The sequence below is a fragment of the Entelurus aequoreus genome, linkage group LG07 (genome assembly GCF_033978785.1).
Source record: "Entelurus aequoreus isolate RoL-2023_Sb linkage group LG07, RoL_Eaeq_v1.1, whole genome shotgun sequence".
Classification (NCBI taxonomy): Eukaryota; Metazoa; Chordata; class Actinopteri; order Syngnathiformes; family Syngnathidae; genus Entelurus; species Entelurus aequoreus.
Window position 1 is genome coordinate 24,576,697 of NC_084737.1, and position 24,883 is coordinate 24,601,579.

The 24,883-nt window shown below is 42.5% G+C and overlaps 10 non-coding genes across 10 annotated transcripts; all 10 read left to right on the forward strand.

The window, feature by feature from the left end:
* The first annotated feature begins 464 nt into the window (after positions 1–464).
* Positions 465–546, forward strand: trnas-gcu (transfer RNA serine (anticodon GCU)). Its single transcript has one exon. It is a non-coding gene; the product is annotated as a tRNA-Ser (tRNA).
* A 1,402-nt stretch (positions 547–1,948) lies between these two features.
* trnas-gcu (transfer RNA serine (anticodon GCU)) lies at positions 1,949–2,030 on the forward strand. The gene has a single exon. It is a non-coding gene; the product is annotated as a tRNA-Ser (tRNA).
* A 1,406-nt stretch (positions 2,031–3,436) lies between these two features.
* On the forward strand, positions 3,437–3,518 carry trnas-gcu (transfer RNA serine (anticodon GCU)). Its single transcript has one exon. It is a non-coding gene; the product is annotated as a tRNA-Ser (tRNA).
* A 6,832-nt stretch (positions 3,519–10,350) lies between these two features.
* On the forward strand, positions 10,351–10,432 carry trnas-gcu (transfer RNA serine (anticodon GCU)). Its single transcript has one exon. It is a non-coding gene; the product is annotated as a tRNA-Ser (tRNA).
* A 1,402-nt stretch (positions 10,433–11,834) lies between these two features.
* On the forward strand, positions 11,835–11,916 carry trnas-gcu (transfer RNA serine (anticodon GCU)). Its single transcript has one exon. It is a non-coding gene; the product is annotated as a tRNA-Ser (tRNA).
* A 1,995-nt stretch (positions 11,917–13,911) lies between these two features.
* Positions 13,912–13,993, forward strand: trnas-gcu (transfer RNA serine (anticodon GCU)). Its single transcript has one exon. It is a non-coding gene; the product is annotated as a tRNA-Ser (tRNA).
* A 1,406-nt stretch (positions 13,994–15,399) lies between these two features.
* Positions 15,400–15,481, forward strand: trnas-gcu (transfer RNA serine (anticodon GCU)). Its single transcript has one exon. It is a non-coding gene; the product is annotated as a tRNA-Ser (tRNA).
* A 1,764-nt stretch (positions 15,482–17,245) lies between these two features.
* On the forward strand, positions 17,246–17,327 carry trnas-gcu (transfer RNA serine (anticodon GCU)). Its single transcript has one exon. It is a non-coding gene; the product is annotated as a tRNA-Ser (tRNA).
* A 1,402-nt stretch (positions 17,328–18,729) lies between these two features.
* trnas-gcu (transfer RNA serine (anticodon GCU)) lies at positions 18,730–18,811 on the forward strand. The gene has a single exon. It is a non-coding gene; the product is annotated as a tRNA-Ser (tRNA).
* Positions 18,812–20,216: 1,405 nt separating this feature from the next.
* trnas-gcu (transfer RNA serine (anticodon GCU)) lies at positions 20,217–20,298 on the forward strand. Its single transcript has one exon. It is a non-coding gene; the product is annotated as a tRNA-Ser (tRNA).
* The last annotated feature ends 4,585 nt before the right edge of the window (positions 20,299–24,883 follow it).

A 24,883-nucleotide genomic window follows, 5' to 3' on the forward strand; every position in this document is an offset into this window, starting at 1 on the left:
AGTGTTGTATGTGGATAATAGGTGATTTCGCAGACCACCTCCTCTGTTCAGTCTACCCCAGGGCAGCTGTGGCTACGAAAGTAGTTTACCACCACCAGGTGTGAATGAATGATGGGTTTTTAACATGTAAAGCGACTTTGGGTACTTAGAAAAGCGCTATATAAATCCCAGGTATTATTATTATTATTATTAATGTCAAGGTTGACCTTGACGTTTCGCCTCTCATCCAAGTAGGCTTCATCAGTTTGGGTTTATAGACTTAGATTGGTCAGATTATGTCCAACGGTTGGTGCCAAAACTTCAAATATTTATACAGTTTACTATTTTTTTTTAATGTTTTAAAAATAACACAACAATATCTTAATTCCTCTATATGTCCATGTGGTTACATGTTGTGATGTAGACTTTGTTCATGAAAACTATTATTTGAAGCCTCTCAGCAAGTATTGACATGAACAAACTAAGATGAGGTGGCCGAGTGGTTAAGGCGATGGACTGCTAATCCATTGTGTTCTACACGCGTGGGTTCGAATCCCATCCTCATCGAGCTGTTGTTTTCTTTATTTGGCCTCAACTGGCGAAAGGTTGTGAACGCGTAGATCAGAATAACAATGTTTAACTGTGGTTACAGAGTATCACACTGTCATGTGTCAACGACTTTCTAGAACTGAGGTGACTACCTGACCTTTCTGCATGTTTCCTTAAAATGACTTCTCATCTTTCACAGAAAAAAGTATGCTCATTAACCTACTTCTACTCAAAGGAAACCTTTTTTTGACATTAAAACTTTTGGAGAATGCAGGTATGGATCCCGCTACCGCTCACATGCAAAGCAAGCGCTCTACCATTTGAGCTAATCCCCCCTCTGTCTGTGACATAGACGTAGAAATTCTGCTTTTCAATACATCAATGCCTATGGATGTTTTCAGTCATCCAGGTCATTGTAATCTCAAGGCATTCAATCCATTGCAACTGGACTGTTTGGTTTGTCTTAGAAAATGTTTCGGTTCTCATCCAAGTAGGCTTGGCCAGTTCATGCTCATAGAAACAGGTTGGTCAGATCTATTCATAGACTCAGATTGTTCGGATTTAACCTTTGACTCCAATTGGTCAGATCTAGTCTAGTGGCTATTGCCGAAACCCCAAATTATTTTACTCCAACACAAGGAGGGTGTGCCTGAGCAAAGATGATACTGTCCTAGCGTAGTGAGCAAAACATCTGTTGAGATGCAGAAGAGCATTCCCACTGTCAGTGCCAACAATAGCCATCCATTCATCCGCTTTCTACCGCTTGTCCCTTTTAGGGTCGCGTGGGGTGCTGGAACCTATCTCAGCTGCATTTGGGTGGAATGCGGTGAACACCTTGGACAAGTCGCCAAAGCATCGCAGCAACGACAGTCATCGAAGTGGAATTTACCTTCGTTCGCATTGTGGTATTGTGTGGCAGAAGTATCGCTGTGGATCGACCACTATCAGCCCAACATAGTCAGGATCACCCTTGTTAGCATTTCCTTCAGTTGTAACAAAGGCACAAAGGAGCATCTGTGACCAGGGTGTTACTAACTCCTGTTATTTGCTGGAGGCTAAATTGCAGAGTATTTTAGGAATGGTTGAAAGAACAGTGTTGTATGTGGATAATAGGTGATTTCGCAGACCACCTCCTCTGTTCAGTCATCAATGTCAAGGTTGACCTTGACGTTTCGCCTCTCATCCAAGTAGGCGTTATCAGTTTGGGTTCATAGACTTAGATTGGTCAGATTATGTCCAACGGTTGGTGCCAAAACCCCGAATATCTATACAGTTTACTATTTTTTTTAATGTTGTAAAAATAACACAACAATATCTTGATTCCTCTATATGTCCATGTGGTTACATGTTGTGATGTAGACTTTGATCATAAAAACTATTATTTGCAGCCTCTCAGCAAGTATTGACATGAACAAAGCTAGATGAGGTGGCCGAGTGGTTAAGGCGATGGACTGCTAATCCATTGTGTTCTACACGCGTGGGTTTGAATCCCATCCTCATCGAGCTGTTGTTCTCTTTAGTTGGCCTCAACTGACGAAAGGTTGTTAACGCGTGGATCAGAATAACAATGTTTGACTGTGGTTACAGAGTATCACACTGTCATGTGTCACGACTTTCTAGAGCTGAGGTGACTACCTGACCTTTCTGCATGTATCCTCAAAATCACTTCTCATCTTTAACAGAAAGAAGTTTGCTTGCTCATTTACCTACTTCTACTCAAAGGAAACCTTTTTTTGACGTTAAAACATTTGGAGAATGCAGGTATCGATCCCGCTACCTCTCACATGCAAAGCGAGCGCTCTACCATTTGAGCTAATTCCCCCTCTTGTCTGTCACATAGACGTAGAAATTCTGTTTTTCAATACATCAATGCCTATGGATGTTTTCAGTCATCCAGGTCATTGTAATCTCAAGGCATTCAATCCATTGCAACTGGACTGTTTGGTTTGTCTTAGAAAATGTTTCGCTTCTCATCCAAGTAGGCTTGGCCAGTTCATGCTCATAGAAACAGGTTGGTCAGATTTATTCTTAGACTCAGATTGTTCGGATTTAACCTTTGACTCCAATTGGTCAGATCTAGTCTAGTGGCTATTGCCGAAACCCCAAATTATTTTACTCCAACACAAGGAGGGTGTGCCTGAGCAAAGATGATACTGTCCTAGCGTAGTGAGCAAAACATCTGTTGAGATGCAGAAGAGCATTCCGACTGTCAGTGCCAACAACAGTCATCCATTCATCCGCTTTCTACCGCTTGTCCCTTTTAGGGTCGCGTGGGGTGCTGGAAAACTATCTCAGCTGCATTTGGGTGGAATGCGGTGAACACCTTGGACAAGTCGCCAACGCATCGCAGCAACGACAGTCATCGAAGTGGAATTTCCCTTCGTTCGCATTGTGGTATTGTGTGGCAGAAGTATCGCTGTGGATCGACCACTATCAGCCCAACATAGTCAGAATCACCCTTGTTAGCATTTCTTTCAGTTGTAACAAAGGCACAAAGAGCATCTGTGACCAGGGTGTTTCTAACTCCTGTTATTTGCTGGAGGCTAAATTGCAGAGTATTTTAGGAATGGTTGAAAGAACAGTGTTGTATGTGGATAATAGGTGATTTCGCAGACCACCTCCTCTGTTCAGTCATCAATGTCAAGGTTGACCTTGACGTTTCGCCTCTCATCCAAGTAGGCTTCATCAGTTTGGGTTTATAGACTTAGATTGGTCAGATTATGTCCAACGGTTGGTGCCAAAACCCCAAATATTTATACAGTTTACTATTTTTTTTAATGTTTTAAAAATAACACAACAATATCTTAATTTCTCTATATGTCCATGTGGTTACATGTTGTGATGTAGACTTTGTTCATAAAAACTATTATTTGCAGCCTCTCAGCAAGTATTGACATGAACAAACTAAGATGAGGTGGCCGAGTGGTTAAGGCGATGGACTGCTAATCCATTGTGTTCTACACGCGTGGGTTCGAATCCCATCCTCATCGAGCTGTTGTTCTCTTTAGTTGGCCTCAACTGACGAAAGGTTGTGAACGCGTGGATCAGAATAACAATGTTTAACTGTGGTTACAGAGTATCACACTGTCATGTGTCAACGACTTTCTAGAACTGAGGTGACTACCTGACCTTTCTGCATGTTTCCTTAAAATGACTTCTCATCTTTAACAGAAAAAAGTATGCTCATTAACCTACTTCTACTCAAAGGAAACCTTTTTTTGACATTAAAACTTTTGGAGAATGCAGGTATCGATCCCACTACCGCTCACATGCAAAGCGAGCGCTCTACCATTTGAGCTAATTCCCCCTCTGTCTGTGACATAGACGTAGAAATTCTGCTTTTCAATACATCAATGCCTATGGATGTTTTCAGTCATCCAGGTCATTGTAATCTCAAGGCATTCAATCCATTGCAACTGGACTGTTTGGTTTGTCTTAGAAAATGTTTCGGTTCTCATCCAAGTAGGCTTGGCCAGTTCATGCTCATAGAAACAGGTTGGTCAGATCTATTCTTAGACTCAGATTGTTCGGATTTAACCTTTGACTCCAATTGGTCAGATCTAGTCTTGTGGCTATTGCCGAAACCCCAAATTATTTTACTACAACACAAGGAGGGTGTGCCTGAGCAAAGATGATACTGTCCTAGCGTAGTGAGCAAAACATCTGTTGAGATGCAGAAGAGCGTTCCCAATGTCAGTGCCAACAACAGTCATCCATTCATCCGCTTTCTACCGCTTGTCCCTTTTAGGGTCGCGTGGGGTGCTGAAACCTTTCTCAGCTGCATTTGGGTGGAATGCGGTGAACACCTTGGACAAGTCGCCAACGCATCGCAGCAACGACAGTCATCGAAGTGGAATTTCCCTTCGTTCGCATTGTGGTATTGTGTGGCAGAAGTATCGCTGTGGATCGACCACTATCAGCCCAACATAGTCAGAATCACCCTTGTTAGCATTTCTTTCAGTTGTAACAAAGGCACAAAGGAGCATCTGTGACCAGGGTGTTTCTAACTCCTGTTATTTGCTGGAGGCTAAATTGCAGAGTATTTTAGGAATGGTTGAAAGAACAGTGTTGTATGTGGATAATAGTTGATTTCGCAGACCACCTCCTCTGTTCAGCCATCAATGTCAAGGTTGACCTTGACGTTTCGCCTCTCATCCAAGTAGGCTTTATCAGTTTGGGTTCATAGACTTAGATTGGTCAGATTATGTCCAAAGTTTGGTGCCAAAACCCCAAATATTTATACAGTTTACTATTGTTTTTAATGTTGTAAAAATAACACAACAATATCTTAATTCCTCTATATGTCCATGTGGTTACATGTTGTGATGTAGACTTTGTTCATAAAAACTATTATTTGCAGCCTCTCAGCAAGTATTGACATGAACAAACTAAAATGAGGTGGCCGAGTGGTTAAGGCGATGGACTGCTAATCCATTGTGTTCTACACGTGTGGGTTCGAATCCCATCCTCATCGAGCTGTTGTTCTCTTTTTTTGGCCTCAACTGACGAAAGGTTGTGAACGCGTGGATCAGAATAACAATGTTTAACTTTGGTTACAGAGTATCACACTGTCATGTGTCAACGACTTTCTAGAACTGAGGTGACTACCTGACCTTTCTGCATGTTTCCTTAAAATGACTTATCATCTTTCACAGAAAAAAGTATGCTCATTAACCTACTTCTACTCAAAGGAAACCTTTTTTTGACATTAAAACTTTTGGAGAACGCAGGTATCGACCCCGCTACCGCTCACATGCAAAGCGAGCGCTCTACCATTTGAGCTAATTCCCCCTCTGTCTGTGACATCAATCAATCAATCAATGTTTATTTATATAGCCCTAAATCACAAGTGTCTCAAAGGGCTGTACAAGCCACAACGACATCCTCGGTACAGAGCCCACATACGGGCAAGGAAAAACTCACCCCAGTGGGACGTCGGTGAATGACTATGAGAAACCTTGGAGAGGACCGCATATGTGGGTAACCCCCCCCCCTCTAGGGGAGACCGAAAGCAACGGATGTCGAGTGGGTCTGACATAACATTGTGAAAGTCCAGTCCACAGTGGATCCAACACATCAGCGGGAGTCCAGTCCACAGCGGGGCCAACAGGAAACCATCCCGAGCGGAGACGGGTCAGCAGCGCAGAGATGTCCCCAACCGATGCACAGGCTAGTGGTCCACCCGGGGTCCCGGCTCTGGACAGCCAGCACTTCATCCATGGCCACCGGACCTATGCAACTCCCCCTCGCAAGGGACAGGGGAGAAGAGGAGAGAAGAAAAGAAACGGCAGATCAACTGGTCTAAAAAAGGGGGGGTCTATTTAAAGGCTAGATTATACAAATGAGTTTTAAGATGGGACTTAAATGCTTCTACTGAGGTAGCATCTCTAACTGTTACCGGGAGGGCATTCCAGAGTACTGGAGCCCGAATAGAAAACGCTCTATAGCCCGCAGACTTTTTTTTGGCTCTGGGAATCACTAATAAGCCGGAGTTCTTTGAACGCAGATTTCTTGTCGGGACATATGGTACAATACAATCGGCGAGATAGGCTGGAGCTAAACCGTGTAATATTTTATACGTAAGTAGTAAAACCTTAAAGTCGCATCTTAAGTGCACAGGAAGCCAGTGCAAGTGAGCCAGTATAGGCGTAATATGATCAAACTTTCTTGTTTTTGTCAAAAGCCTTGCAGCCGCATTTTGTACCAACTGTAATCTTTTAATGCTAGACATAGGGAGGCCCGAAAATAATACGTTACAGTAATCGAGACGAGACGTAACGAACGCATGAATAATGATCTCAGCGTCGCTAGTGGACAAGATGGAACGAATTTTAGCGATATTACGGAGATGAAAGAAGGCCGTTTTAGTAACCCCCTTTAAGTGTGACTCAAACGAGAGAGTTGGGTCGAAGATAATACCCAGATTCTTTACAGAGTCTCCTTGTTTAATTTTTTGGTTGTCAAATGTTAAGGTGGTATTATTAAATAGATGTTGGTGTCTAGCAGGACCGATAATCAGCATTTCCGTTTTCTTAGCGTTGAGTTGCAAAAAGTTAGCGGACATCCATTGTTTAATTTCATTAAGACACGCCTCCAGCTGACTACAGTCCGGCGTGTTGGTCAGCTTTAGGGGCATGTAGAGTTGAGTGTCATCAGCATAACAGTGAAAGCTAACACCGTACTTGCGTATGATGTCACCCAGCGGCAGCATGTAAATACTAAAGAGTGCAGGGCCAAGAACCGAACCCTGGGGAACTCCGCACGTTACCTTGACATAGTCCGAGGTCACATTGTTATGGGAGACGCACTGCATCCTGTCAGTAAGATAAGAGTTAAACCAAGACAAGGCTAAGTCTGACATACCAATACGTGTTTTGATACGCTCTAATAAAATATTATGATCGACGGTATCGAAAGCGGCGCTAAGATCAAGAAGCAGCAACATAGATGACGCATCAGAATCCATCGTTAGCAATAGATCATTAGTCATTTTTGCGAGGGCTGTCTCCGTAGAGTGATTTGCCCTGAAACCGGATTGAAAAGGTTCACAGAGATTGTTAGTCACTAAGTGTTCATTTAGCTGCTGTGCGACAGTTTTTTCGAGAATTTTGGAAATAAACGGAAGGTGGGAGACCGGTCGGTAGTTTACCATGAGGTCAGGATCGAGGTTAGGTCTTTTGAGCAGAGGATGAATAACCGCTTTTTTGAATGCTAGGGGAACAGTGCCGGAGGAAAGTGATAAGTTTATAATATTTAACACTGATGGACCTAATAATACAAACAGTTCCTTGATAAGTTTCCCAGGAAGTGGGTCAAGTAAACATGTTGTTTGTTTTATCCCACTTACACGCTGTAATAATTCCTCTAATGTTATTTCATCAAAAATAGAGAGACTATTTTGGAGGGCAGTGTCCGTCGTATATACAGTCGTATTTGTGTTAATAGAGCCCAGTTGTAGCTGGGATGCGTTGTCTTTAATCTCCTTTCTAATGAGTTCAATTTTCTTATTAAAGAAATTCATAAAATCATCTGCCGAGTGGGTGGAGCTACTGGGAGGAGTCCCTTGTTGGGTTAGCGATGCTACTGTACTAAACAGAAATTTAGGATCGTTTTTGTTGAGGCGGATGAGATTTGAGTAGTATTTAGCTTTAGCTAAGGTAAGCATGCGTTTATAAGTTATTAAACTATCACTCCATGCTTGATGGAAAACCTCAAGTTTAGTCGCGCGCCATTTGCGTTCCAGTTTTCTACATGATAATTTATGAGCTCTAATTTCTTCTGTAAACCATGGGGTGTGCCTTTTAGGGGCCCTTTTTTGCTTTAGCGGTGCTATACTATCAATAATTTCGCGCAAGGCATCGTCAAAGTTGTTAGTGAGTTTATCAATGGAGCCGACATAATTTGGGAATGGTGCTATTACCGAAGGCAGTAGGTCAGCAAGAGTCATCGTTGTGGCAGCATTAATGTTGCGGCCGCTATAGCAGTTATTATTATTATTAGCTTGTTGACAAAGAGTCAAAACTTCAAATTTTATAAGGTAATGATCGGACATTACTTTAGTATATGGAAGTATCATAACTTTGGAGGTGGTGACACCCCTGACAAGCACTAGATCTATTGTATTACCGTTGCGATGCGTGGGTTCATGTATTATTTGTGTAAGACCACAGCTATCAATTATGGTTTGGAGCGCCACGCACTGAGGGTCCGATGGGGTATTCATATGGATATTAAAGTCCCCCATTATGATTATATTGTCGGCGTGCGTCACTAGATCAGCAACGAACTCTGAGAATTCACTGATAAAGTCCGAATAGGGCCCAGGGGGGCGGTAGATAACAGCCAGGTCGAGAGGTAGCGGTGTGACAGACCTCATAGTAAGCACCTCAAACGATTTATATTTATTATTTAGGTTAGGGGTAAGGTTGAAATTTTCATTGTATATTAGTGCGACACCCCCTCCCCTTTTAAGAGGGCGGGCAACATGCGCATTCGTATAGTTAGGAGGAGATGCCTCATTGAGCGCAAAAAATTCGTCCGGTTTGAGCCAGGTTTCGCTAAGACCAATGATGTTAAGATTGTTGTCTCTAATGACCTCATTAACCAATAACGCCTTGGGAGACAATGATCTTATGTTCAAAAAGCCCATATTATAGGTATTGGGCTGTTTTGACGAGTTTTTGTTAAGATTATCCGTAGTGGCAATATTAACAATGTTGCGTTTATTATGCGTAGTGCACTTTAAATAGTTTCGACCATATCTAGGAATTGATATGACGGGAATTTTCCGATTGTTTGCTTGGTGCTGCAATAGACTGGACATATCATAATTTGCCACCTCAGTAGAATGCATGTCCACCTCTGACACAGACACAACAGAAAAAACATTATGTGAATTGTGTATTATTCTAAGAGAATTGCTATGCGTACATGGATTATCCAGCCTGGCGCTGGCTAGTTCTAGCTTAACTGACTCCTCACCCGGACTAACAGACATTGTAATTGCCTGTGACCGGGCTTGCTCTAGTGTAGTCAGTCAAGTGAGACTTAAATAGTAGTCTATGTTTCTAGACAGGATGATGGCGCCTTCCTGGTTAGGGTGAAGGCCGTCTCTCATCAGCAAGCCTGGTTTGCCCCAGAAAGAGGGCCAGTTATCAATAAACGTTAGTCTCTGCTGCCTACAGTAGCTAGCCAACCACTTGTTAAGCGAGACTAATCTGCTATATCTCTCATCATTGCCTCTCGCAGACATAGACGTAGAAATTCTGCTTTTCAATACATCAATGCCTATGGATGTTTTCAGTCATCCAGGTCATTGTAATCTCAAGGCATTCAATCCATTGCAACTGGACTGGTTGGTTTGTCTTAGAAAATGTTTCGGTTCTCATCCAAGTGGGCTTGGCCAGTTCATGCTCATAGAAACAGGTTGGTCAGATCTATTCTTAGACTCAGATTGTTCGGATTTAACCTTTGACTCCAATTGGTCAGATCTAGTCTAGTGGCTATTGCCGAAACCCCAAATCATTTTACTACAACACAAGGAGGGTGTGCCTGAGCAAAGATGATACTGTCCTAGCGTAGTGAGCAAAACATCTGTTGAGATGCAGAAGAGCATTCCCACTGTCAGTGCCAACAACAGTCATCCATTCATCCGCTTTCTACCGCTTGTCCCTTTTAGGGTCGCGTGGGGTGCTGAAACCTATCTCAGCTGCATTTGGGTGGAATGAGGTGAACACCTTGGACAAGTCGCCAACGCATCGCAGCAACGACAGTCATCGAAGTGGATTTTCCCTTCGTTCGCATTGTGGTATTGTGTGGCAGAAGTATCGCTGTGGATCGACCACTATCAGCCCAACATAGTCAGAATCACCCTTGTTAGCATTTATTTCAGTTGTAACAAAGGCACAAAGGAGCATCTGTGACCAGGGTGTTTCTAACTCCTGTTATTTGCTGGAGGCTAAATTGCAGAGTATTTTAGGAATGGTTGAAAGAACAGTGTTGTATGTGGATAATAGGTGATTTCGCAGACCACCTCCTCTGTTCAGTCATCAATGTCAAGGTTGACCTTGACGTTTCGCCTCTCATCCAAGTAGGCTTTATCAGTTTGGGTTCATAGACTTAGATTGGTCAGATTATGTCCAAAGTTTGGTGCCAAAACCCCAAATATTTATACAGTTTACTATTTTTTTTAATGTTGTAAAAATAACACAACAATATCTTAATTCCTCTATATGTCCATGTGGTTACATGTTGTGATGTAGACTTTGATCATAAAAACTATTATTTGCAGCCTCTCAGCAAGTATTGACATGAACAAACTAAGATGAGGTGGCCGAGTGGTTAAGGCGATGGACTGCTAATCCATTGTGTTCTACACGCGTGGGTTCGAATCCCATCCTCATCGAGCTGTTGTTCTCTTTAGTTGGCCTCAACTGACGAAAGGTTGTGAACGCGTAGATCAGAATAACAATGTTTAACTGTGGTTACAGAGTATCACACTGTCATGTGTCAACAACTTTCTAGAACTGAGGTGACTACCTGACCTTTCTGCATGTTTCCTTAAAATGACTTCTCATCTTTAACAGAAAAAAGTATGCTCATTAACCTACATCTACTCAAAGGAAAACTTTTTTTGACATTAAAACTTTTGGAGAGTGCAGGTATCGATTCCGCTACCGCTCACATGCAAAGTGAGCGCTCTACCATTTGAGCTAATTCCCCCTCTGTCTGTGACATAGACGTAGAAATTATATTGTTCAATACATCAATGCCTCTGGATGTTTTCATTCATCCAGGTCATTGTAATCTCAAGGCATTCAATCCATTGCAACTGGACTGTTTGGTTTGTCTTAGAAAATGTTTTGCTTCTCATCCAAGTAGGCTTGATCAGTTCATGCTCATAGAAACAGGTTGGTCAGATCTATTCTAAGACTCAGATTGTTCGGATTTAACCTTTTACTCCGATTGGTCAGATCTAGTCTAGTGGCTATTGCCAAAACCCCAAATTATTTTACTCCAACACAAGGAGGGTGTGTCTGGGCAAAGATGATACTGCCCTATCGTAGTGAGCAAAACATCTGTTGAGATGCAGAAGAGCATTCCCACTGTCAGTGCCAACGACAGTCATCCATTCATCCGCTTTCTACCGATTGTCCCTTTTGGGGTCGCGTGGGGTGCTGGAACCTATCTCAGCTCCATTTGGGTGGAATGCGGTGAACACCTTGGACAAGTCGCCAACGCTTTGCAGCAACGACAGTCATCGAAGTGGAATTTCCCTTCGTTCGCATTGTGGTATTGTGTGGCAGAAGTATCGCTGTGGATTGACCACTATCAGCCCAACATAGTCAGAATCACCCTTGTTAGCATTTCCTTCAGTTGTAACAAAGGCACAAAGGAGCATCTGTGACCAGGGTGTTTCTAACTCCTGTTATTTGCTGGAGGCTAAATTGCAGAGTATTTTAGGAATGGTTGAAAGAACAGTGTTGTATGTGGATAATAGGTGATTTCGCAGACCACCTCCTCTGTTCAGTCATCAATGTCAAGGTTGACCTTGACGTTTCGCCTCTCATCCAAGTAGGCTTCATCAGTTTGGGTTTATAGACTTATATTGGTCAGATTATGTCCAACGGTTGGTGCCAAAACCCCAAATATTTATGCAGTTTACTATTTTTTTTAATGTTGTAAAATTAACACAACAATATCTTAATTACTCTATATGTCCATGTGGTTACATGTTGTGATGTAGACTTTGTTCATAAAAACTATTATTTGCAGCCTCTCAGCAAGTATTGACATGAACAAACTAAGATGAGGTGGCCGAGTGGTTAAGGCGATGGACTGCTAATCCATTGTGTTCTACACGCGTGGGTTCGAATCCCATCCTCATCGAGCTGTTTTTCTCTTTATTTGGCCTCAACTGACGAAAGGTTGTGAACGCGTAGATCAGAATAACAATGTTTAACTGTGGTTACAGAGTATAACACTGTCATGTGTCAACGACTTTCTAGAACTGAGGTGACTACCTGACCTTTCTGCATGTTTCCTTAAAATGACTTCTCATCTTTAACAGAAAAAAGTATGCTCATTAACCTACTTCTACTCAAAGGAAACCTTTTTTTGACATTAAAACTTTTGGAGAATGCAGGTATCGATCCCGCTACCGCTCACATGCAAAGCGAGCGCTCTACCATTTGAGCTAATTCCCCCTCTGTCTGTGACATAGACGTAGAAATTCTGCTTTTCAATACATCAATGCCTAAGGATGTTTTCAATCATCCAGGTCATTGTAATCTCAAGGCATTCAATCCATTGCAACTGGACTGTTTGGTTTGTCTTAGAAAATGTTTCGCTTCTCATCCAAGTAGGCTTGGCCAGTTCATGCTCATAGAAACAGGTTGGTCAGATCTATTCTTAGACTCATAACCTTTGACTCCAATTGGTCAGATATAGTCTAGTGGCTATTGCCGAAACCCCAAATTAGCTGTTGTTCTCTTTAGTTGGCCTCAACTGACGAAAGGTTGTTAACGCGTAGATCAGAATAACAATGTTTGACTGTGGTTACAGAGTATCACACTGTCATGTGTCACGACTTTCTAGAGCTGAGGTGACGACCTGACCTTTCTGCATGTTTCATCAAAATCACTTCTCATCTTTAACAGAAAGAAGTTTGCTTGCTCATTTACCTACTTCTACTCAAAGGAAACCTTTTTTTGACGTTAAAACATTTGGAGAATGCAGGTATCGATCCCGCTACCTCTCACATGCAAAGCGAGCGCTCTACCATTTGAGCTAATTCCCCCTCTGTCTGTGACATAGAAGTAGAAATTCTGTTTTTCAATACATCAATGCCTATGGATGTTTTCAGTCATCCAGGTCATTGTAATCTCAAGGCATTCAATCCATTGCAACTGGACTGTTTGGTTTGTCTTAGAAAATGTTTCGCTTCTCATCCAAGTAGGCTTGGCCACTTCATGCTCATAGAAACAGGTTGGTCAGATCTATTCTTAGACTCAGATTGTTCGGATTTAACCTTTGACTCCAATTGGTCAGATCTAGTCTTGTGGCTATTGCCGAAACCCCAAATTATTTTACTACAACACTAGGAGGGTGTGCCTGAGCAAAGATGATACTGTCCTAGCGTAGTGAGCAAAACATCTGTTGAGATGCAGAAGAGCATTCCCACTGTCAGTGCCAACAACAGTCATCCATTCATCCGCTTTCTACCGCTTGTCCCTTTTAGGGTCGCGTGGGGTGCTGAAACCTTTCTCAGCTGCATTTGGGTGGAATGCGGTGAACACTTTGGACAAGTCGCCAACGCATCGCAGCAACGACAGTCATCGAAGTGGAATTTCCCTTCGTTCGCATTGTGGTATTGTGTGGCAGAAGTATCGCTGTGGATCGACCACTATCAGCCCAACATAGTCAGAATCACCCTTGTTAGCATTTATTTCAGTTGTAACAAAGGCACAAAGGAGCATCTGTGACCAGGGTGTTTCTAACTCCTGTTATTTGCTGGAGGCTAAATTGCAGAGTATTTTAGGAATGGTTGAAAGAACAGTGTTGTATGTGGATAATAGGTGATTTCGCAGACCACCTCCTCTGTTCAGTCATCAATGTCAAGGTTGACCTTGACGTTTCGCCTCTCATCCAAGTAGGCTTTATCAGTTTGGGTTCATAGACTTAGATTGGTCAGATTATGTCCAAAGTTTGGTGCCAAAACCCCAAATATTTATACAGTTTACTATTTTTTTTAATTTTGTAAAAATAACACAACAATATCTTAATTCCTCTATATGTCCATGTGGTTACATGTTGTGATGTAGACTTTGATCATAAAAACTATTATTTGCAGCCTCTCAGCAAGTATTGACATGAACAAACTAAGATGAGGTGGCCGAGTGGTTAAGGCGATGGACTGCTAATCCATTGTGTTGTACACGCGTGGGTTCGAATCCCATCCTCATCGAGCTGTTGTTCTCTTTAGTTGGCCTCAACTGACGAAAGGTTGTTAACGCGTAAATCAGAATAACAATGTTTGACTGTGGTTACAGAGTATCACACTGTCATGTGTCACGACTTTCTAGAGCTGAGGTGACTACCTGACATTTCTGCATGTTTCCTCAAAATCACTTCTCATCTTTAACAGAAAGAAGTTTGCTTGCTCATTTACTTACTTCTACTCAAAGGAAACCTGTCTTTGTCGTTAAAACATTTGGAGAATGCAGGTATCGATCCCGCTACCTCTCACATGCAAAGCGAGCGCTATACCATTTGAGCTAATTCCCCCTCTGTCTGTGACATAGACGTAGAAATTCTGTTTTTCAATACATCAATGCCTATGGATGTTTTCAGTCATCCAGGTCATTGTAATCTCAAGGCATTCAATCCATTGCAACTGGACTGTTTGGTTTGTCTTAGAAAATGTTTCGCTTCTCATCCAAGTAGGCTTGGCCAGTTCATGCTCATAAAAAAAGGTTGGTCAGATCTATTCTTAGACTCAGATTGTTCGGATTTAACCTTGGACTCCAATTGGTCAGATCTAGTCTTGTGGCTATTGCCGAAACCCCAAATTATTTTACTACAACACAAGGAGGGTGTGCCTGAGCAAAGATGATACTGTCCTAGCGTAGTGAGCAAAACATCTGTTGAGATGCAGAAGAGCATTCCCACTGTCAGTGCCAACAACAGTCATCCATTCATCCGCTTTCTACCGCTTGTCCCTTTTAGGGTCGCGTGGGGTGCAGAAACCTATCTCAGCTGCATTTGGGTGGAATGCGGTGAACACCTTGGACAAGTCGCCAACGCATCGCAGCAACGACAGTCATCGAAGTGGAATTTCCCTTCGTTCGCATTGTGCTATTGTGTGGCAGAAGTATCGCTGTGGATCGACCACTATCAGCCCAACATAGTCAGAATCACCTTTGTTAGCATTTCCTTCAGTTGTAACAAAGGCACAAAGGAGCATCTGTGACCAGGGTGTTTCTAACTCCTGTTATTTGTTGGAGGCTAAATTGCAGAGTATTTTAGGAATGGTTGAAAGAACAGTGTTGTATGTGGATAATAGTTGATTTCGCAGACCACCTCCTCTGTTCAGTCATCAATGTCAAGGTTGACCTTGACGTTTCGCCTCTCATCCAAGTAGGCTTTATCAGTTTGGGTTCATAGATTTAGATTGGTCAGATTATGTCCAACGGTTGGTGCCAAAACCCCAAATATTTATACAGTTTACTATTTTTATTTAATGTTGTAAAAATAACACAACAGTATCTTAATTCCTCTATACGTCCATGTGGTTACATGTTGTGACGTAGACTTTGATCATAAAAACTATTATTTGCAGCCTCTCAGCATGTATTGACATGAACAAAGCTAGATGAGGTGGCCGAGTGGTTAAGGCGATGGACTGCTAATCCATTGTGTTCTACACGCGTGGGTTCGAATCCCATCCTCATCGAGCTGTTGTTCTCTTTAGTTGGCCTCAACTGACGAAAGGTTGTTAACGCGTAGATCAAAATAACAATGTTTGACTGTGGTTACAGAGTATCACACTGTCATGTGTCACGACTTTCTAGAGCTGAGGTGACTACCTGACCTTTCTGCATGTTTCCTCAAAATCACTTCTCATCTTTAACAGAAAGAAGTTTGCTTGCTCATTTACCTACTTCTAGTCAAAGGAAACCTTTTTTTGATGTTAAAACATTTGGAGAATGCAGGTATCGATCCCGCTACCTCTCACATGCAAAGCGAGCTCTCTACCACTTGAGCTAATTCCCCCTCTGTCTGTGACATAGACGTAGAAATTCTGTTTTTCAATACATCAATACCTATGGATGTTTTCATTCATCCAGGTCATTGTAATCTCAAAGCATTCAATCCATTGCAACTGGACTGTTTGGTTTGTCTTAGAAAATGTTTCGCTTCTCATCCAAGTAGGCTTGGCCAGTTCATGCTCATAGAAACAGGTTGGTCAGATCTATTCTTAGACTCAGATTGTTCGGATTTAACCTTTGACTCCAATTGTTCAGATCTAGTCTAGTGGCTATCGCCGAAACCCCAAATTATTTTACTCCAACACAAGGAGGGTGTGCCTGAGCAAAGATGATACTGTCCTAGCGTAGTGAGCAAAACATCTGTTGAGATGCAGAAGAGCATTCCCACTGTCAGTGCCAACAACAGTTATCCATTCATCCGCTTTCTACCGCTTGTCCCTTTTAGGGTCGCGTGGGGTGCTGGAACCTATCTCAGCTGCATTTGGGTGGAATGCGGTGAACACCTTGGACGAGTCGCAAACGCATCGCAGCAACGACAGTCATCGAAGTGGAATTTCCCTTCGTTCGCATTGTGGTATTGTGTGGCAGAAGTATCGCTGTGGATCGACCACTATCAGCCCAACATAGTCAGAATCACCCTTGTTAGCATTTCTTTCAGTTGTAACAAAGGCACAAAGGAGCATCTGTGACCAGGGTGTTTCTAACTCCTATTATTTGCTGGAGGCTAAATTGCAGAGTATTTTAGGAATGGTTGAAAGAACAGTGTTGTATAATAATAATAATAATAATACCTGGGATTTATATAGCGCTTTTCTAAGTACCCAAAGTCGCTTTACATGTTAAAAACCCATCATTCATTCACACCTGGTGGTGGTAAGCTACTTTCGTAGCCACAGCTGCCCTGGGGTAGACTGACGGAAGCGTGGCTGCCAATTTGCGCCTACGGCCCCTCCGACCACCACCTATCATTCATTCAACATTCATTCACCGGTGTGAGCGGCACCGGGGGCAAGGGTGAAGTGTCCTGCCCAAGGACACAACGGCATGGTAAGAGGCGGGGAGCGAACCTGCAACCCTCAGGTTTCTGACACGGGCGCTCTACCCACTACGCCATGCCGCCCCTAATGTATGTGGATAATAGGTGATTTCGCAGACCACCTCCTCTGTTCAGTCATTAATGTCAAGGTTGACCTTGACGTTTCGCCTCTCATCCAAGTAGGCTTTATCAGTTTGGGTTCATAGACTTAGATTGGTCAGATTATGTCCAAAGTTTGGTGCCAAAACCCCAAATATTTATACAGTTTACTATTTTTTTTAATGTTGTAAAAATAACACAACAATATCTTAATTCTTCTATATGTCCATGTGGTTACATGTTGTGATGTAGACTTTGATCATAAAAACTATTATTTGCAGCCTCTCAGCAAGTATTGACATGAACAAACTAAGATGAGGTGGCCGAGTGGTTAAGGCGATGGACTGCTAATCCATTGTGTTCTACACGCGTGGGTTCGAATCCCATCCTCATCGAGCTGTTGTTCTCTTTAGTTGGCCTCAACTGAGGAAAGGTTAGGAACGCGTAGATCAGAATAACAATGTTTAACTCTGGTTACAGAGTATCACACTGTCATGTGTCAACAACTTTCTAGAACTGAGGTGACTACCTGACCTTTCTGCATGTTTCCTTAAAATGACTTCTCATCTTTAACAGAAAAAAGTATGCTCATTAACCTACATCTACTCAAAGGAAAACTTTTTTTGACATTAAAACTTTTGGAGAGTGCAGGTATCAATCCCGCTACCGCTCACATGCAAAGTGAGCGCTCTACCATTTGAGCTAATTCCCCCTCTGTCTGTGACATAGACGTAGAAATTATATTGTTCAATACATCAATGCCTCTGGATGTTTTCATTCATCCAGGTCATTGTAATCTCAAGGCATTCAATCCATTGCAACTGGACTGTTTGGTTTGTCTTAGAAAATGTTTTGCTTCTCATCCAAGTAGGCTTGATCAGTTCATGCTCATAGAAACAGGTTGGTCAGATCTATTCTAAGACTCAGATTGTTCGGATTTAACCTTTTCCTCCGATTGGTCAGATCTAGTCTAGTGGCTATTGCCAAAACCCCAAATTATTTTACTCCAACACAAGGAGGGTGTGTCTGGGCAAAGATAGTACTGCCCTATCGTAGTGAGCAAAACATCTGTTGAGATGCAGAAGAGCAATCCCACTGTCAGTGCCAACGACAGTCATCCATTCATCCGCTTTCTACCGATTGTCCCTTTTGGGGTCGCGTGGGGTGCTGGAACCTATCTCAGCTGCATTTGGGTGGAATGCGGTGAACACCTTGGACAAGTCGCCAACGCTTTGCAGCAACGACAGTCATCGAAGTGGAATTTCCCTTCGTTCGCATTGTGGTATTGTGTGGCAGAAGTATCGCTGTGGATTGACCACTATCAGCCCAACAGAGTCAGAATCACCCTTGTTAGCATTTCCTTCAGTTGTAACAAAGGCACAAAGGAGCATCTGTGACCAGGGTGTTTCTAACTCCTGTTATTTGCTGGAGGCTAAATTGCAGAGTATTTTAGGAATGGTTGAAAGAACAGTGTTGTATGTGGATAATAGGTGATTTCGCAGACCACCTCCTCTGTTCAGTCATTAATGTCAAGGTTGACCTTGACGTTTCGCCTCTCATCCAAGTAGGCTTCATCAGTTTGGGTTCATAGACTTAGATTGGTCAGATTATGTCCAAAGTTTGGTGCCAAAACCCCAAATATTTATACAGTTTACTCTTTTTTTTAATGTTGTAAAAATAACACAACAATATCTTAATTCCTCTATATGTCCATGTGGTTACATGTTGTGATGTAGACTTTGATCATAAAAACTATTATTTGCAGCCTCTCAGCAAGTATTGACATGAACAAAGCTAGATGAGGTGGCCGAGTGGTTAAGGCGATGGACTGCTAATCCATTGTGTTCTACACGCGTGGGTTCGAATCCCATCCTCATCGAGCTGTTGTTCTCTTTAGTTGGCCTCAACTGACGAAAGGTTGTTAACGCGTGGATCAGAATAACAATGTTTGACTGTGGTTACAGAGTATCACACTGTCATGTGTCACGACTTTCTAGAGCTGAGGTGACTACCTGACCTTTCTGCATGTTTCCTCAAAATCACTACTCATCTTTAACAGAAAGAAGTTTGCTTGCTCATTTACCTACTTCTAGTCAAAGGAAACCTTTTTTTGACGTTAAAACATTTGGAGAATGCAGGTATCGATCCCGCTACCTCTCACATGCAAAGCGAGCGCTCTACCACTTGAGCTAATTCCCCCTCTGTCTGTGACATAGACGTAGAAATTCTGTTTTTCAATACATCAATGCCTATGGATGTTTTCAGTCATCCAGGTCATTGTAATCTCAAAGCATTCAATCCATTGCAACTGGACTGTTTGGTTTGTCTTAGAAAATGTTTCGCTTCTCATCCAAGTAGGCTTGGCCAGTTCATGCTCATAGAAACAGGTTGGTCAGATCTATTCTTAGACTCAGATTGTTCGGATTTAACCTTTGACTCCAATTGTTCAGATCTAGTCTAGTGGCTATCGCCGAAACCCCAAATTATTTTACTCCAACACAAGCAGGGTGTGCCTGAGCAAAGATGATACTGTCCTAGCGTAGTGAGCAAAACATCTGTTGAGATGCAGAAGAGCATTCCCACTGTCAGTGCCAACAACAGTTATCCATTCATCCGCTTTCTACCGCTTATCCCTTTTAGGGTCGCGTGGGGTGCTGGAACCTATTTCAGCTGCATTTGGGTGGAATGCGGTGAACACCTTGGACAAGTCGCCAACGCATCGCAGCAACGACAGTCATCGAAGTGGAATTTCCCTTCGTTCGCATTGTGGTATTGTGTGGCAGAAATATCGCTGTGGATCGACCACTATCAGCCCAACATAGTCAGAATCACCCTTGTTAGCATTTCTTTCAGTTGTAACAAAGGCACAAAGGAGCATCTGTGACCAGGGTGTTTCTAACTCCTGTTATTTGCTGGAGGCTAAATTGCAGAGTATTTTAGGAATGGTTGAAAGAACAGTGTTGTATGTGGATAATAGGTGATTTCGCAGACCACCTCCTCTGTTCAGTCATTAATGTCAAGGCTGACCTTGACGTTTCGCCTCTCATCCAAGTAGGCTTTATCAGTTTGGGTTCATAGACTTAGATTGGTCAGATTATGTCCAAAGTTTGGTGCCAAAACCCCAAATATTTATACAGTTTACTATTTTTTTTAATGTTGTAAAAATAACACAACAATATCTTAATTCCTCTATATGTCCATGTGGTTACATGTTGTGATGTAGACTTTGATCATAAAAACTATTATTTGCAGCCTCTCAGCAAGTATTGACATGAACAAAGCTAGATGAGGTGGCCGAGTGGTTAAGGCGATGGACTGCTAATCCATTGTGTTCTACACGCGTGGGTTTGAATCCCATCCTCATCGAGCTGTTGTTCTCTTTAGTTGGCCTCAACTGACCAAAGGTTGTGAACGCATAGATCAGAATAACAATGTTTGACTGTGGTTACAGAGTATCACACTGTCATGTGTCAACGACTTTCTAGAGCTGACTGCCTGACCTTTCTGCACGATTCCTCAAAATGACTTCTCATCTTTAACAGAAAAAAGTATGCTCATTTACCTACTTCTACTCAAAGGAAACCTTTTTTTGACATAAAAACATTTGGAGAATGCAGGTATCGATCCCGCTACCTCTCACATGCAAAGCGAGCGCTGTACCATTTGAGCTTTTGAAAATTAACCCGGTGTTTTACTTTGTATTTTGGACACTACTTCCTGTCCTGCACGATCCGCTCTGCTCTGTGCGGACTTTATGTGGCGTGCTCAATTGATGCGCCGTGCTCCGATGTCCGGCAAAAACAGAAGCTAACACATTGAATAATAGAATAATACAGCGTTTTTCTGAAATATTACCCATATTAGATGCTGAATAAGTGGACGGCGACTGGACCATAACTCACAGGTTCAACTTGCTCCACTGTCACGTCTCAGCGGAAGCGGCAGGGGGTTTTTGTACCGCTGTTTTTTTGTGTTTTTTTTTTTTTTACATCCCTGACAGGAATTTATTAATGTTGTTTAAAGAAAAAAAAAAAACACACACACACAGGCAGAGGGCACTTTTTAAGACGAGGCAAAAAAGGGCAGGTGCTCAAGCACCAATAGGGCCCTATGTGTGCACGTGCCTGCTGATGATGCATTGCTGTGTGGCACACACAAAAGTGCTTTCATCAAATGCACAAGAGTGTGGAATCTTCCATCTCTCCCTAGCATGGCCCAAAACCGGTCAATCCTTGCTTCCTGGGGAAGATCTTCCCTGGCAAGCAATTGGTACTCCAGTACTTGTACCCGGAGGCTGGTCAGGTCCAATCGCAGCTGCGGCAGACTTTTTTTGGGGGGGGCGTGGCCTCCAGCTCCGGCTGAATAACGGGAGTTTGTCGGGAGAAAATCTCTGTCGGGAGGTTGTCGGGAGAGGCGCTGAATATCGGGATTCTCCCGCTAAAAACGGGAGGGTTGGCAAGTATGATGTGGTTACATGTTGTGATGTAGACTTTGATCATAAAAACTATTATTTGCAGCCTCTCAGCAAGTATTGACATGAACAAACTAAGATTAGGTGGCCGAGTGGTTAAGGCGATGTACTGCTAATCCATTGTGTTCTACACGCATGGGTTCGAATCCCATCCTCATCGAGCTGTTGTTCTCTTTAGTTGGCCTCAACTGACGAAAGGTTGTGAACGCGTAGATCAGAATAACAATGTTTGACTGTGGTTACAGAGTATCACACTGTCATGTGTCAACGACTTTCTAGAGCTGAGGTGACTACCTGACCTTTCTGCATGTTTCCTCAAAATGACTTCTCATCTTTAATAGAAAAAAGTATGCTCACAAACCTACTTCTACTCAAAGGAAACCTTTTTTTGACATTAAAACATTTGGAGAATGCAGGTATCGATCCCGCTACCTCTCACATGCAAAGCAAGCGCTCTACCATTTGAGCTAATTCCCCCGCTGTCTGTGACATAGATGTAGAAATTCTATTTTTCAATACATCAATGCCCCTGGATGTTTTCATTCATCCAGGTCATTGTAATCTCAAGGCATTCAATACATTGCAACTGGACTGTTTGGTTTGTCTTAGAAAATGTTTCGCTTCTCATCCAAGTAGGCTTGATCAGTTCATGCTCATAGAAACAGGTTGGTCAGATCTATTCTTAGACTCAGATTGTTCGGATTTAACTTTTGACTCCGATTGGTCAGATCTAGTCTAGTGGCTATTGCCAAAACCCCAAATTCTTATACTCCAACACAAGGAGGGTGTGCCTGGGCAAAGATGGTATTGCCCTATCGTAGTGAGCAAAACATCTGTTGAGATGCAGAAGAGCATTCCCTCTGTCAGTGCCAACGACAGTCATCCATTCATCCGCTTTCTACCGCTTGTCCCTTTTGGGGTCGCGTGGGGTGCTGGAACCTATCTCAGCTGCATTTGGGTGGAATGCGGTGAACACCTTGGACAAGTCGCCAACGCATCGCAGCAACGACAGTCATCGAAGTTGAATTTCCCTTCGTTCCCATTGTGGTATTGTGTGGCAGAAGTATCGCTGTGGATCGACCACTATCAGCCCAACATAGTCAGAATCACCCTTGTTAGCATTTCCTTCAGTTGTAACAAAAGCACAGAGGAGCATCTGTGACCAGGGTGTTTCTAACTCCTGTTATTTGCTGGAGGCTAAATTGCACAGTATTTTAGGAATGGTTGAAAGAACAGTGTTGTATGTGGATAATAGGTGATTTCACAGACCACCTCCTCTGTTCAGTCATCAATGTCAAGGTTGACCTTGACGTTTCGCCTCTCATCCAAGTAGGCTTCATCAGTTTGGGTTTATAGATTTAGATTGGTCAGATTATGTCCAACGGTTGGTGCCAAAACCCCAAATATTTATATACCGTAATTTCCGGACTATAAGCCGCTACTTTTTCCCCTCGTTCTGGTCCCTGCGGCTTATACAACAGTGCGGCTTATTTACGGCCTGTTCTTCTCCGACACCGATGAAGAGGATTTCGGTGGTTTTAGTACGCAGGAGGAAGACGATGACACAGTGATTAAAGACTGACATTTCATATACCGGTAGGCTGGTTATTTTGATAACGTACAGGCGAGCACTTTGTATTACTTTGCACCGTTGTATTATTTGTACTCTGCATGAATGCTGTTCGCCATGTCAAAGATGGGAAAGTTTGATTGAATGATTGAAAGATTTATTGTTAATAAATGGGACGCTTTGCGTTCCCAAACAGTCATCTCTGTCCCGACAATCCCCTCCGTGGTAGCAGGAACCCCTATATACTACGGTAATTACACATCAAAACCCTGCGGCTTATAGTCGGGTGCGGCTTATATATGGAGCAATCTGTATTTTCCCCTAAATTTAGCTGGTGCGGCTTATATTCAGGTGCGGCTTATAGTCCGGAAATTACGGTAGTTTACTATTTTTCTTAATGTTGTAAAAATAACACAACAATATCTTAATTCCTCTATATGTCCATGTGGTTACATGTTGTGATGTAGACTTTGTTCATAAAAACTATTATTTGCAGCCTCTCAGCAAGTATTGACATGAACAAACTAAGATGAGGTGGCCGAATGGTTAAGGCGATGGACTGCTAATCCATTTTGTTCTACACGCGTGGGTTCGAATCCCATCCTCATCGAGCTGTTGTTCTTTTTAGTCGGCCTAAACTGACGAAAGGTTGTGAACGCGTAGATCAGAATAACAATGTTTGACTGTGGTTACAGAGTATCACACTGTCATGTGTCAACAACTTTCTAGAGCTTAGGTGACTACTTGACCTTTCTGCATGTTTCCTCAAAATGACTTCTCATCTTTAACAGATAAAAGTATGCTCATTTACCTACTTCTACTCAAAAGGAAACCTTTTTTTGACATTAAAACTTTTTGAAAATGCAGGTATCGATCCCGCTATCTCTCACAAGCAAAGCGAGCGCTCTACCATTTGAGCTAATTCCCCCTCTGTCTGTAACATAGACGTAGAAATACTAATTTTCAATACATCAATGCCTATTGATGTTCTCATTCATCCAGGTCATTGTAATCTCAAGGCATTCAATCCATTGCAACTGGACTGTTTGGTTTGTCTTAGAAAAAGTTTCGCTTCTCATCCAAGTAGGCTTGATCAGTTCATGCTCATAGACTCAGGTTGGTCAGATCTATTCTTAGACTCAGATTGTTCGTGTTGAATGACCATCACAGTCAGATTTACAAACATATGAACCCTAAAGAGTATCTTATTTACCATGTGATTGGCAGCAGTTAACGGGTTACGTTTAAAAGCTCATACCAGCATTCTTTACACATACAAACTGTAGCACACAAAAAAGCACATTTAATAAAAAAAACATTATTATGGTCTTACCTTTCTTGCTGGACATCCACACAGGCAGCCTTTGCGTGTGTACCACGCCGTATGAAAAGAACGGGTCTTCCGTCCCGAAGTCAAAAGCAAACCTTTTAGCTCCGGCGTTGGTCTACCTTTAATTATTACCTCCTGCTTCGATTGAAAGTCCAGTTTAGAAAACTGTTTTATTTTACATATGTAATCCTCCATGTTTTTAATAAAAGTTCAGGCGAGAGGAAATAAACAATCGCTGCACTAATTGACTTGCTAACTTTTTTTTTTTTTCTTCTGCGGCCGAGGAATGATCTCTGGGATCACTACCGCCCTCTACCACCAGGAGGCCGGATTACTGCGAGCCTCACACAGTGCGTCTTTGCAGCAGTTTTATGATTGCGCAGCACAAGAAATACGTTACACACATACAGTTGTTGACAAAATACACTGTACATTATATACCTCAGCTAACTAAACTATGCCATAGTTTAGTTAGCTGATATAATTCATATAGCAATACAGTCTCACTGCACAGCAGGCCAGCAGTTTGCCGAGTCATTGCGCACAATCAATGTTGAGGCACAACTGAGTGCCACCTCAT